This window comes from Alligator sinensis, unplaced genomic scaffold, assembly GCF_000455745.1.
Source record: "Alligator sinensis unplaced genomic scaffold, ASM45574v1 scaffold788_1, whole genome shotgun sequence".
NCBI classification, from domain to species: Eukaryota; Metazoa; Chordata; order Crocodylia; family Alligatoridae; genus Alligator; species Alligator sinensis.
Window position 1 is genome coordinate 339735 of NW_005842140.1, and position 14479 is coordinate 354213.

The 14479-nt window shown below is 41.9% G+C and overlaps 1 protein-coding gene across 2 annotated transcripts in view; it reads left to right on the forward strand.

The window, feature by feature from the left end:
- Window positions 1-14479, forward strand: part of GALNT13 (polypeptide N-acetylgalactosaminyltransferase 13) — a 422841-nt gene that overhangs the window by 8623 nt on the left and 399739 nt on the right. The gene's annotated exons all lie outside the window — the stretch shown is intronic.

The window sequence follows — 14479 nt, forward strand, 5'->3', positions numbered from 1 at the left end:
CATTGATTAAATTTTAGCTGGAAGTAACCGTTCTAATTTGGCTTTGCTTCATCAAATGCAAAAAAGCCCTACTGATTCCGATAAGTTGTCAGTTCCACCATTATATTATCATCTGTACAGATAATAATTATAGGTAAATTAATGAATTACTTGTGAGACTAATGATGCTCCATGCTGTTTCTGATTTTATTCTTAGGATATTTGTAGACTGTTAAAATGCAGTGAGACTTAGTCTCCAAGGGTACATGTAGATGTCAAACTTGGGTCCAACTAACTAGGGTTAGGTTGAGCTAAGTGCTAAACTGTACGTCTGTTCAGGCAGTTTAGATTGGGCAAAAAAATGGCCAGTCTGATCTAATTTAGTTCACCCAAGGTGATCTTAGATAGGGCTAATCCATATCCTGCCCCTGCCTGACCAGGCTATTTCTAGCTCTCCAATCCTGCCTCTTCTGATCTATGTAGCCCACCCTGATCCTGCTCCTTCCCCCCATGTCCCTTAGGTCATGTTCCTGGCACAGCTCCCAGATCTGTTGAACATGTATACAAGCAGGGACCTTATTTATGATAATGTGGTTTAAAGCAAGCTGAATGGTAGTATATTGGGTCCTGCAAATGTGTGCATGTGCCTGTAGTAATGTAAACATCTCGTTTTGTACACAGTTATTTTAAAGTTGCATTTTACATTAAAAAACATGGTTTAAGAAATGATGCAAAGTGACAAGTTTACTTGTTTTAATACCAAGTTACCTTGTAAGCTTCATAGTAAAAAAACAAACAAACCAAAAAACAAAAAACTGCTTTGGAAGCAAAACTGATGTGTCAAGGATGTGAACTGGAAATTCCTATCATCTCAGCATGGATGATAATGGATTCTTACTTGCCCCTTTGATATAGAAGATGAGTATATAAAATTTGCTTTATTTATGCTTATTTATTCAAACACTATGCTGTCTGTTTTCTCTGCTACAGAATTGCCTGCTACAGGTACTGTAATGCTCCTGAATCACTGAACTCAATCTTGCATCGTTATGGACTGCCACTGCTAAACTGGCTTTTTATAAGACTGGGTTCTGAAGCTGTAGGTCAGTATCGACAGAGCAAACACCAAGGCAAAACTGAATGTGTCAGTTGCGCTAGTTTCTTGGAGATTTTTGTTAACACTTTGTCACAGTTAATTCAGCTTTCAAGGGGAAACTGTGCCTTGAGACTCGCCAAGAAACAGCTTTGGCCTCCTCCCAGTCCTAAAAGACCCTTTAAAGCCAGCCTGGTGTGACTTCATAAGTGGCAAGCCTCTGACTTTGAGACCCTGGCTTACTCTGGGTCCCTGGCTTCTCTGGTGATCGAGGAGAGCAGCCTTTACTTCAAGGAGACCCTATTAATGGTGCAGGAGCAAACTATGCCAATGTGATGGAAGAATGGGAAGCGCAATAGAAGACCAGCTTGACTAGACAGCAGTCTCTCCGAGGAGTTGAAACTTGAAAAGGAATCTTGTATTAAAACAATAGAAACTTGGTCATAGCACTAGGGTGTGTACTAGAGCAGGGGCGGGCAATTATTTTGGGTGGAGGGCTGCTTACTGAGTTTTGGCAAGCCATTGAGGGCTGCATGATAGGCAGCCAGGGGCAGATAAATATTAATTTTCAAAATTTTTTAGGGGCCCCACGGGCTGGATAGAATTGCCTGGTGGGCCGCATCCGGCCCCCGGGCCACATTTTGCCCACCCCTGTACTAGAGTGTAAGAGTATTACAAAATTAGGAGGAGCAAGGCACAATTTGAGATGCAGTTGGCAAGGGACATAAAAGGCAGTAAAAAGGGATTCTACAAGCATGTCAAGAGGAAGACCAGAGAACCTCCATGGGGAGGGAGACAAATAGGATAGAGTAGTGGCAGCACAGGTTAGGGATTACTTGGAGAAGCTGGGTGCTTTTAAGGGGCTGGATGGGATGCACCATAGGATACTGAAGGGCTTGACTGAAGTAATCTCGGAGCCATTGGATATTTCTTTGAGAACTTGTGGAGGTCAGGTCAGGACCTGGGCGACTGGAAGGGGCAAGTACAGTGCCACCTTTAAGAAAGGGAAGAAGGTGGATCTGGGGAACTGCAGAAGAGTCGGCTTGGCCTCTATACTTGGAAAGATTGTGAAGTAGGTTCTCAAGGAATCCATTGTGAAGCACCTTGAGAAGGTGACTGAGAAGAGCCAGCATGGGTTTATCAAGTGCAAGTTGTGTCTGATCAGTATGATTACTTTCTATAATAAGGTATAAAAGGCAAGAATGTTTGTAATGTCTTTATTTGGACCAATTATATAGTTGAAAGAGCTGTTGGACAGGCTGTTTGGCATGAAGTGCCCTTCCTTAGGCCACCTGAGGGAGGAATCTTTTTATATTCCCGATTTTTTTTTTTTTTTTTTTTTTTTTTTTTAAATGGTATATGGAGGTATTAGAAAAAAGTTCTTTAAGTGAATGTATAACTTTATATATTGCCATGTTACAAAATTGACCATTTGAAATAAATATACAACACAAATAGTTGAGCAAAATGTTCTAATCATGCATCTTCTAACTGGCTTATATTTTTAATTTGTGAAACCTTTTGTACAGCATTTGGTATTCAGTTGCATATACACCGTTTTAGGTTGAAAACATTGCTACATCTATTGCCCTGTAGAGAAAGCAAGTTCATTATATTTGTAGCAGTTATTAATGGTCTGCACTTCTTTGGTTTTTCTGTCTGGGTAGTTAGTTGAGGTAACCTTATCTACAATTCCCCCGTGTTATAAATAAAAACAACAATTTATTAGTTAAAGCTTTCCTACCACATGGTAAAAATAATTTAATCTGCACTAAACCAAGAGAAGAGGCCAGCTTCTTTTTCTGTATGCCAGGAAGATTTCTGGAAATGCTGGACCATTTGTGGCTCCTCTTGTTATCACTGAGGGGTTGATTTCCCACCCATCTCCTCCTAACTCTAGGTAAATGTTCTGCATTTCAGTTCCAAAGTTGAATCGGAAGGAGCTGAAAAGGATATAGCAACAGTTCTCGAAGTAAAGAACTTTTAAACTTGCAACTTGGAAGCCAAATCAATACAAAATAGTTTAGTAAGCAACACAGACTGGATGTGCTCACTAAAACAAAACAATAGAGCAATTTAGAAACTTCATTGGATTTCTACCAAAAGGCACTTACCTGAGAAAAGCAGCTACCACAGGTGCTCTGGAGAGCATGGCTGATGGTGTTGCCAGGCAACTGCTGTCAAATTCTAAGGCTCACAAACTGCAGATAGATTCAGCTGAAAAGGTATCCTGCAAACGAAAGAAAGTGTAGCTTCAGTGTTCAGGGAAGGGCGGGGAGAGTTGCAATTAAAATAATCCATTCCCTAATATATGATAAATCAGACTCTGCTGACCCTAATTGACCTAACTCTTATAAATCAGACCTATTGACCCTAACTCTTCTGAGCATTAAGATGGGCTTTCAACAGTAGGATCTAAATAGTTAAGAGGTGGAAAATGACCTGTTTTATATCGTTCAGCATTAGTCTCTAAATATGTACTGGTTCCATAATAAATAGACCAGCTCTAATGTTTTAGGAGGTACAAAAGCATTAGACTGAAAGTATATCGCTTCTCATCTAAGGCTCTAAATGTTCTTTGCACAAGCTTGTTAACAGTTCTGCTATACCCAGGAGACTAGTTTGTCTTATGCCCATTTTATAGATGAGTAAAGCAAGTTTGGTTAACTATCCTGCTTGAGGTTAAACATTTGCCAATTAAATCTACAATGCCTGGTTCTTATTTTACTGGTTTAGCACTCCAATAACTGCTTTTTTGATTAAAACATTAAAGATATGAAGTGTTTAAATAAAGAATTTTTAATCTCTTTTGAAGGTGCTGCTGTGAACAGTTTTTTTTTTTTTTGTTTTTTTTTTCTGTTGCATACTCTTGCATTTAGTTCTGAATGCTTAGTTTACATATCTGTCAGTTCTCTAACTTATGTCAGCACTTGTGTCAAATACTTGCTGATAACATTTCCTGGAAACTTGCAATTTCTAACTGTATTTAGAGGGAATTGCATAAAATTGTTTCTGAACACCATCCCTCCATGCTGTGCTTACTGTGCTTGAAATGGTATTGCTGTGATACAGCCTCTTGTCTCTCCATCTCCTTGGCAATTAAAAATAAGTTCTTACATATACAATCATAAGAAGGTCCGAAGTTGTTGGAAATCATGTTAATGAAACACGAAGATGAAAACATCCGACTGTAAGATTAGTCATATCATGGAGGTAGTTGGACTGAACTGTCCAGCTGTGAAACGGATGCTTCATAAAGGAACCTACATCACAACAAGAAAGAAGCAAATTTACAGAGGTGACCTCCAGTGCTTTTAAAGGACTAATGTTCTTCTTGTAACTTCCAGGTAGCACATCAGCCTAATGATAGTTGCAATCTTTGCAATTTAGTTTTTTTATTCAGGTGGTAAAACTACAAGCTTGTCTCTTGATTAATCTTATTGTGTGCAAATAGGGGGGCAAATGGCTATTCCTCTGAGGAGCAGAAAGATTACAGCAGAATGTCAAGTGTACGGATTGCTTGGGGACCTGTCAAGGTGCAAAGCATGGCTGGACCAGTTAGTAAATTAGCAAAACCTAGAACAGTGAAAGGAAAATGCCTCTAAAATCAGTGGTGCTAGGAAAATGCCCCTGCTAAAAAGAAATACTAGCTAAACTTCCAAAAATGGTTTTGTATTGCTACACTTTGTGGTCCATAGGATCACAGGAAAGCAGGGCTTGAAGGGGTTTCATGAGACCATTTAGTGCAGTCCCTGCACAAGACAAGATTATCCTGATTAAAATATCCCAGTCAAAAGTCTGCTCCAAGGTGGTCAAAGATATGGCCTGTAGGCTGGATCTCACCTGCAGAGCCCTAACATCTCGTCCTATGTGTTGCCTACTGCCTGGGCCAGTCTTACATGCTACAGGAAGAGTGTGGGACTGGTCCCAGGTGTGCACTACTGGTAGCACTTGAGGCCTGATGAATTTTGCCACCCTTGGTCTACCCTGCTCTTCTAGGGATGGAGATTTTACAATCTCTCTAGGTAGCCTTTCACAAGACTTAACCACCTTTCCCGTGAGGAAGTTCTTCCTCATCTCCAGCCTAAATTGCCTTGCTGTAGCTTAGAGCCATTGCTCTTACAGTTGTCTTCTACAACCACAGAGAGTAATCTATTTCCTCCTCTTTATAACTGCCCTTTAGGTTTTTGCAGATTTGAGTCCCCCTCAGTCCATGAAGTACTCTGAGTTGCTAGGCATCATATTTGGCTTATTAAATTGACTTACCTGTTCAGTCTCAGCTTTAATATCTGCCCCTTGGTTTGGCTTTAAACATGGGGATGGAAAAATCATAATCTTATGCAGGAGTGTTGCAAAGCATTTTGAGGGCTTGCTGATGAATGCTGTTGAAGAAATCCCTAAAGAAATTAGTAACTGTATTCTCTGCAGGGTTGGAATGGTGTGAAAGCAATAGGGCATACAGTCGCACATTGAATGAAGATGCAAAGAAATACTGAGCAACTGTTTCATTATACATCAGCTGTTCTGTACACTGAATGAGGTGTGAAGAAAACTGTGTCCTTGTGTAATTTAAATGTTATTATACAATATTGTATACAGAAGACTGGCAAAATGTACTTTGGCCATAACTTTAATTCTTGCACTCCTCAGCTTCCCCCCTCTCCTTCTCCCTTGGCAAAGTTGTGGCATAGGAGCAGCTTTTAGTTCATGGGGAGCTGTGCTGGGGCCAGATAACTTCTAGCTGTGCCTGTGCTACAGCTGGTGGATGCAGGAGGAGGGGATGGCAGGAGGCCGTGCCCATGCCACAGCTGGGTTCGCTAGGGAAAGTGATTGTGTAGGCAGAGCTCCCAGCTGCCTGGCCCCGGTGTGAGCATGGGAAAAGCACTTGATGTGCCACTGAAGCCACTTGGCTTGCATTGTCCCAGAGCTGGGTTGTCCTGGCCCATGGCTTATAAAAGCAATATGCAGCAAAGTTTAGGTATTATGTTATGCAGTTAAGTGAAATATTCCCTGGTATTCCCATATAAGGGGAGTCTGCTGCCCACATAATAGTGCATCACTATATGCAAGGTGCATGGTGACAAACAGTAGGGCTGTGTGAAGCTTCAGTTCCTGATTTGATTCAGAGATTCAGCCACCAAATCCAAATTGAATCAGAGGATCCCCGCCCCCCCATGTCCTCCCGGCTTGGCGACTGGTGCCTCCTGGGTCTGGGAGGGGCACCCTGGGTCCCCCCTGCAACCGATAACCGAGCTGAGAGAGGGTGCGGGAGGGGCCCGGTGCACTCTCTGGCAGACCTGGAAGTGGTCTGGAAGTACTTCTGGTCCACTTTGGGGTTTGCCTCCGAGCATATGGAGGGCCCCCCTGCACTCCTGTGGGATGCTCTATCCACCCCACCATCACAGTGATCACAAGCCATGCTGGTACTTCCAGGTATGTAGAAAAAACATTTAAAGCTGTGTCGGTTTCCAAAGTGCTGATTCTCTGAATCGGCATTGAATCTTCAGTTTTGGATTAGGCCGAATTGAATCAGGCCAGTGATCCAAATCAGTGAATCAAATCACTGTCCCTGATTCAGGTTGAATCCAAATCAGAATCAAATAGGGCCCACTTTGCACACCCCTAACAAATAGGTTCTTCAACACGATTATATTATTTTGTGCTTGGGATACATAGATGAGAAGTGTGTGTGATAGGGGACAATTTAAAAATACATGGTAAGTGATTGAGCAAAGGACTTTAATATGCCTTTTGTTAGTTCCATCATTTTTAGTTGGATTCCCCCCACCCCTATGTTTATTCCTCACTATATATTAATGTTTTTTTTGGTCTAGTATCCCAAGATGCATCGATTCTTTGAACTAGCAGCTATTGCATCCAATTCTTGACTTCAAGCCTTGTATATCTGATTTTTAAAGCTTTTCAATTTTTTTTTTCATCTGAACAAGTGCATAATATGGCAGGGGGAGGGAAAAGGGGGGACAGATTAGACATTTTTTGAAAGTGCTAGACCAGTGGGGGTGTAACTTTTTTATCAGTGTGTAACACGTGAGCCCCACATGCAACTCCAATCCCTTCTTGCCCATTCTGCTGCTCTGCTTGCTTTTCCTGTTCTGATTGTTGTTGTGCTACCTTCCCTCCTTGATCTGCTGTGTGCTTCACACATGGGCTGCCCGTGCCACTTGTGGCAAGCGTGCTGCAGGTTGGCTATCCTTGCACTAGACCATGAGCAGGAACAAAGAGTACATGAATGGAGTCTTCAAGAGATCTTTTTTTGAGGTCATTTGAGGAATGGAATCAATTTTTTTATAAATGTTCTTTGAATTATGAAACTGAAGAAATAGAAATAGAACTCTACTGCATTCAAAACTAGGGCTGGCTGAAATATTTCATTAATATCCAATGCATATCACTAACTTATTTGTTGGTCAAATTTGGAGAAAAGTTTTTCAGCAAACTCCTTCCCCTAAAGCCCCCCCCCCCCCCACCCCCCCCCCCCCCCCAATGTTCAAATGTTTGACTTCTGCATAATTTCAAGCAGAAAATATTGCTCTCAAACTGAGTTAAATATAAAGAAAAAAAAAACCTGCCCTAAAATAGAAAAGTTTTGACTTGAAAAATTTGGAAAAAAAAATTTCAATCCAGCCATGAAAGTTAAAAAAAAAAACAAACAAAAAACAACCCCCCCCCCCCCCAAAAAAAAAAAAAAACAAAAAAAAAACACCCCCCCCCCCCCCAAAAAAACAAAAAAAACAATATGTTGGGCAGCCCTATCAAAATGCATCATGGTGATGTTGATGCTTCATTCTTATACCCCCTGGACTTCAGAATACATGTACTACTCAAAGTACCACGAGTGGCATGAAAATTTTAAAAGAAATGGCACTTGTCCATTTATATAATAACATGACAGTGTCCAAAAAACCCTCCCTTTTGAGAAGATGCTTTTTATATGATGAAGATGAAAACTTCAGAGTAGAAGTTCTCAACTGGGTTGCCACAGGATTCCAAGTGTGTTATGGGACATGATCTCTGCGTGTAAAAGCAAATGCTTGCTTTTCCTTGACTGCTCCAACCTGGGACTCTGCACCTGCCCCAGCATCCCAAGGACAAGTGGTACTCACATCTGCTCTGCTAGGGACTCCCCCCTCTTGCTGCTGCCCACTGCTAACTTCCATGCTGGCTGCCCCAGTGCTCTTATGAGTGAGCTGTGCTGTGGGCAGGAGGGTGGGCGCAGGGGCAAGCATTACTGCCTGGCTTGCTCCCTACATACTGTGTTCCTTGCATGCTCCCTTAGCCAGCAGAAGGGCCTGTGAGGGCAAGTGGCTTTATTCACCAGTATATAAATTCCCAGGGGAGCAGCAGTGGTGGTGGGGGCTCTGCTTGCCCCCTAAGGTACAAACTGGGGACAGTGAAGGGCCAAATGGTGGAAAGAGTAGGGCATGAAGCGAGTTCTAGGGCAAAGGGCCCAGTGTTAAAAATATTTTGCCCTTATGGTGGTGTTTTGCCCTTATGGTGGTATTGACTTGAGAGCTACTTTCTCTGGAGCCAGAGTTGATTTTACATAGGACTTTAATGGCTGATTCCCAAAACTTTGAATTGTATGCAGAAATGAATAGGATGCATGTGAAGTCTGTGAAGGATTGGTGCTAATGTGTGCCCAATAGCTCTGGAGGCAGACAGCTGCATTCTGCGTTAGTTGCTTAAAATGCTATAACTAAACCAGTAAAGATTATGTAAAGGAGAATGTGATTAGTTAATAGCAACAACATTTAATGAAAATCCTTAAGAGCAAAGAAACACCAAGTTATGAGATATTTATTAATTTCATATCCATGCAAAAATATGGCATAGTCCCTGGGTGAAATCCTTGCTTTCTCATGGTCAGTAGGAATTTTGCCATTCAGTACAGCCAGAATTTCATCCCTACTTCTGCAAGAGACTACTACTTCCTTCAAAAAGTTAATAAACACACCATAGTGATTTATTCTTCCTTGCTGTATAAGACACTAGTTTGATTACAGTCTTAGCTATACTAGCACATTCATAGTAATGACATGCACATTCATAGTGCTGTGTGATGTATTTTTAGAGCAGTGATTCTCAACTGCAGTGCCACAGCATTCTGGGGTGCCATGAAAACCTTTAAAAGGTGCGGAAGGGTATGAGACAGTAAGTGCTGGAATAAATCAATTTTTTTTAAATGGGGTACCACTAAATTCCGAAAAGTTCTGGAGGGGTGCCGTGAGTCTAGAAAGACAGGTTCTTTGTGTGAATCTGATATCTTTTATTAGCCGTGAGTCTAGAAAGGTTGATAACCTCTGCTTTAGAGTCTCACTTAAAAATGTGGCCTTCCTCAGTTATTTTCCAGTTACCTAATAATATATCTCCAGGGCTGAAGTTGCTTTTACAGTTTTAAATGTAAATTTGGTATGTAATTGGCTAGGGCTGCTACAGAATGGTAAATGGAAAATATCCGCTGGTGGTTTTTCCTTTAGCTCTGAGATGCATTACTTAATTATTGCCTTTGACACGCGTTTTTTCAAAAGGCATGAAGAATAGGTAGCTTGGTTCTTGGCTGTTAGTAGGTCGCACATTCTTGGTTAAGGAGTGTTGGGTTAGAATTTAATGTCAGGTATAGCCCTGCATGTGCTCTGTTGGGACATGGACGCTGCTGGCAGCATGTGGTTTTCCCCCCATACCCACTGCTGCGCTGGCCCCTTGTGGGGTGTTTGTGACCTGTGGGCCACCAGTCAGACAGCCCTGCTCTACTACACAGTTAAAAAAAAACAGTAAGGAGTGTTTTTAAAAACTTCACAGTTTAGGACCTAGATGATTTTAACACCTAATCTGTAATGGATATACTATTTTCCTTATAAATAAGGAAACCTCACTGAAGAAATAGCTTTGTAGATTATAGTGTTCTTGGGAAGGATTGTTTTGGTGTCTCAGAACATTGAGCACAATAATGGTACTGAAGAAATGGCGATCCTATTAAGCATAAAAAAAATAGGATTCCACCAAAGTGGCAGGACAGAGTGACCACTTTACTCATCTTTTCTTATTTATTTTTTTTAAATAGGTAAGTATGTAAAAATAGGCTGTTTTTTCTCGCTTCCGTAGCCTGGGGCTGTGGTTATCCACATTTTTGCCAGGTGCGCCACAAGGTAAGCCACAGCCCTCCCTGACTGCCTCTCTGGTCCCCTTCCCTTGCCTGATCTGTTGCTTTGCTTTCTTCTCTCTGCCCTGTCTGCTGCTTTCCTTCCTGCTGGATCCATAGGCTCCTATACATGTACGTGGAGGCTGATCCGACGTGCTGCAATTACAGCAAACTTTATTAATTGAGTCTGGTGGAGCATAGTAATTACTTCACTCCAGTAGACTCCAGGATCATGTGCATCAGTGTTCCTGTGGTGAAAAATGGTGGTGGGGCACTTTAACTAAAGCTCATCAAATGAGCTTTAGTTAAAGCACCCCTGCCACCATTTGTTAGTGTGGGCACACTGATACAGGTGATGCTCTGGTTGCTTTAATTAGAGTGGCTCTCGAAGCCACTTTACAGTGCCCATGCCAGCCCTGCGGCCCCCACCTCGTGGAGCCCGTGTATAAACGCCCCATGGTGTGCCACAACAGCAGCACATGCTACTTGTGGTGCATGGGCCGTGGATTGGGCATTCATGGTCTAGAGTAGACAAACTGTGCTAACCTGAAATTGGTGCTTTTGAATTTTACCTATTTTAAATCAGACAGACTTTAAATCAGGTTTTGAAGGAGTTAGCTATTGCTTAAACCTGGAAATAGGCACGTGGGAAAGTTCTGATTTAAAAAAAAGTTTTGCCATTGAAACTTCACTTTGGAAACAACTTTCAGAAGCTGTATTCTAATTGATAGAAATTGGACAGCCCTGGATTATGAGTGGCTGCAGGTTGCTATGTGGCTCTCCCCCTGCTATGCTGTGTGGCTTTCCTACTCACCTTTGAATCACACTTGAAGGTAAATATTTGGTCTAATGTAACCCCCAAGTACACAGGGTGACTAGTCAGTGGGATTCCATCCCAAGTGACACATAATTTCTGCTTGGCTTCTCTATGGCATAGATGAAAGGCTGTGACCTGCGTCTTGGTTGGGCTGATGCAAAGCTGGTTCTTATTGTAATAATCTGAGAGGTTGTTTAGAGCACGTCAGTCCGTTCTCGACTGTGGCAAAGTCCTGTTCTTGTGGCGAGATGCATAGATCATCAGCATATACGAAGTTCCTTATATTGCTCTGTATGATCCTTTGTATATATGTTAGAGGATTGGTGTTAACATACTGCCCTGTGGAAGGTCATTTCATTCTCATCTCCAGGAGCTCCGTTTCCTGCACCGTTTTATGTAAGAATGTCTAGTCTCCATAGAGACTGGATGAGCTGCATTAGGTGGTAGTCATGTGTCATATCGTAGACTTTGGGAAGCATGTTTTGGTGACAGACTTATCAGTGGCATACGACAGTCAACAAACACAGCACCTGCTGTCATCCCTTTCCCAAATCCATCTCCCATATGCTAGGTCAAGTTTAGTGTTAGGACAATGCAGGACTTGCTTGGTCTGAATCTGGCCTGTTCTGGTATTAGATGTTGTTTGAGGCAATTGAGAATAAGGCATTTGTAAAACTTAAAGATAGCACAGGAGTGACACTGGCCTGAAGTTCTCTGGGCCAGAGGCATCCTTCTCTGACTTCAACAGAGCTATTGCATGGGCTTGTTGATGTAGTTTAGGTATTTTAAGGGCTGATGAACAATTTTTAAAAAGATCTTATATCCATAACATGGTTGTGGGAGCAAAGTGCTTGATCTGCTCCATGCATATGTTGCAGATGCATCAAGTCCAGCTGCTTTGCCAATCTCCAGGTGATTTATTCTGGCATTGATTTCATCTATTGCGTATGGAGTGCTAAATGATTTTCCTCCAGATCAGTTTTGCCATCTAATCTGTGTTTTAGGCTGTTTATTCAGAGCTTTACCATTGAGCAGAAGCTGGTGAGCCACCGGGTTGGCTGTGATGTTGTGGTATTGCTGTTCTTTCTTCAGATTGTTATGCATTCGTAATAGTTTGGGTCATAGTTGTACCTTCAATCAATTCTTCTGATTTCTGGCACCTTTCTTTTTTGAGCGTGGTAGTTATGGCTGGTCCCTGCCATGATAGCATCTTCTGAGAGAGGATCTCTTTGAAAAGTTTGTTGATATTTTTTGTGTTCGGCTGCTAGCATGGGAATGAACCCTGGTATATACACAGTTCTGCAACGTCTCGGAGGTTTTGCACAGTGCATTCATGAAGAGGTCAGAGTTATCTGAGACTGGTTTAATTTGTGTCACTCTTTTGTCAAGGTCTTCAGAAAAGCCACTCCAGTCTGTTTTCTTAAAATTGAAGTGTCTGCACATTGGTACCATATTTGGAGTTATGACTGCTATGGCACTGATAATGACTGATCTGTGGTGTGTGTGGGGGATAGGTTCCAATACATCATTTTTGCACATAACTTCTATGTCGCTGTCAACGAAGGCAAGGTCTGCTGTGTAGCTTTGTCTCCATTGAGAGCTAGTCAAAGACTCAGGTAGCTTTGACTCATGGATCAGGCTTAGGTGGTATGCCTTGGCCTACATCTCAACCATGTTGCCATTCTCATAATTTTCGCAGTAGCCCCATGTAACACTGTGGCTACTAGTCATGCTCGATCGTGCATGCTTTTTCATGGTCTAGGTTTTCTGGGCTCACAAAGGCAAAACACTTCCATGGAGGCATATAAAAGGATGTTAGTGAGATGTTGTTCATGCTGATGATCAAGATTTCAATGTCAATTTGTTCTGTCATAGATTTTTGTATTGACGTTGAGCTCTGGTTTTATGAAAATAGCGCTGCTGTATTTCTTTTGTTGCCTTTCAATAGCTAATCTCATCCCAGGGATCAGCGGCCTTTTACCGTTTGTCCCTCTGCAAGTGTCCTGGAGACAGACCACAAGACACTTGTAATCGATGCACATCCTGGAAAGAATGTCCTGTTTGACTCCTATGAGTCCCTCAGTGTTTACAGAGATGACAGTGCAGGCCTTGAAAAAGGCCCGTGGTTGTAACACAACAGGTTGACCTGCTGTGTTGAGGTAGAGGTTTGCATTATACACGTCTGAGATTTGTTAATGACAAGGTGTTTAGGAGAATTCACAGATTCGCTGACAGCGGCTGCAACATTAACTCTTCTACTGTGGCCCCCACCCCTGCACCATGCTGCGCTTATGTTCCTGCACTGCATGGGTTCCTCCAAGCTCTCAGCTTTTAGCTGAGCTTCCTCAGCCCTACAGATTGTGCCAGCCCATGCCAACAGTCAGGTAGGAAGCATAAGCAGGAGGAGGGAGGGAGAGGCTGGTGTCTCTCGTGGAAGGAGCAAAAGAATGATGGGTGGGGAGCTGTGTCCAGTCCAGGAGATCAGCCCCTTGAGGGCTGCATGCAACTTGCATGCTGTCAGTTGAACAGCCCTCCTATAATCTTTGTCTTTGTACGTAAAACTGAACTGATGTGAATGCAATGTGAGCAATATGCTTTTTAATTTATTTTGATGTTGTTCAATAATTCTGTTTAATAAAATCCAGTTCTATTGCAAAGTGTTTTTGCTGATCTTCATTTAAACACAAGTGGGAGTGGGAAGGGTATATTTATTTCATGTGGTGGTCTAGATTTGTATATTTAAGGGAGGAGAGAAAATAACACTTACATGGATGTGGAAATTAAATCAAACAAAACAACAACAAAAATGAGAATTAAAAAGGGTAGCCCCCATGTTGGAGTAATTTTTAAGTGAAAATGCCCTTGTGGGAAAAAATCCTCCCATGTGAAATATTGGAGGAAGCCTCTAATCTGTGCTGTAATTGTTTTGATTTTTTTTAAAGGAGATGGAACTAAGCAGTTACGCACGGTGCTTACATATGAAGCTACTGTATCTAGCATGCAGAATAAGAATGAACCAATTCATTTTATTGCCACAACTACAATTGAGTTCTTACCTTTTATAAGGTGTTGAGATGGGGCTGATGTTTGGGATAGGAAACATCTTTAAAAAAACTTTGTTTTCTCTATTAACATTGGGTATTTGTAGGGATGTTTGAGAACTGTTATATGCCCCAACCAAGAGAAATGGGGTCTGAACGGCAAATTCTTCTGCTTTTCTGTCCATGAAGCCATTCAGTAATGAGCCATTGACAAATAATATATAAAAATAATTACACTCTAGACTGGGTTGAAATCACTGTGACAGGCAATGTATCACCTCTGTGTTCTGTAGAGCTTAGAGGAAACATGGGTACTAGAAAAAATATAGAACAGGGTCTAGATTGGGACAAAGGTAGTGAAGGAAATTGTTATTTCTAAGGGAACTGCT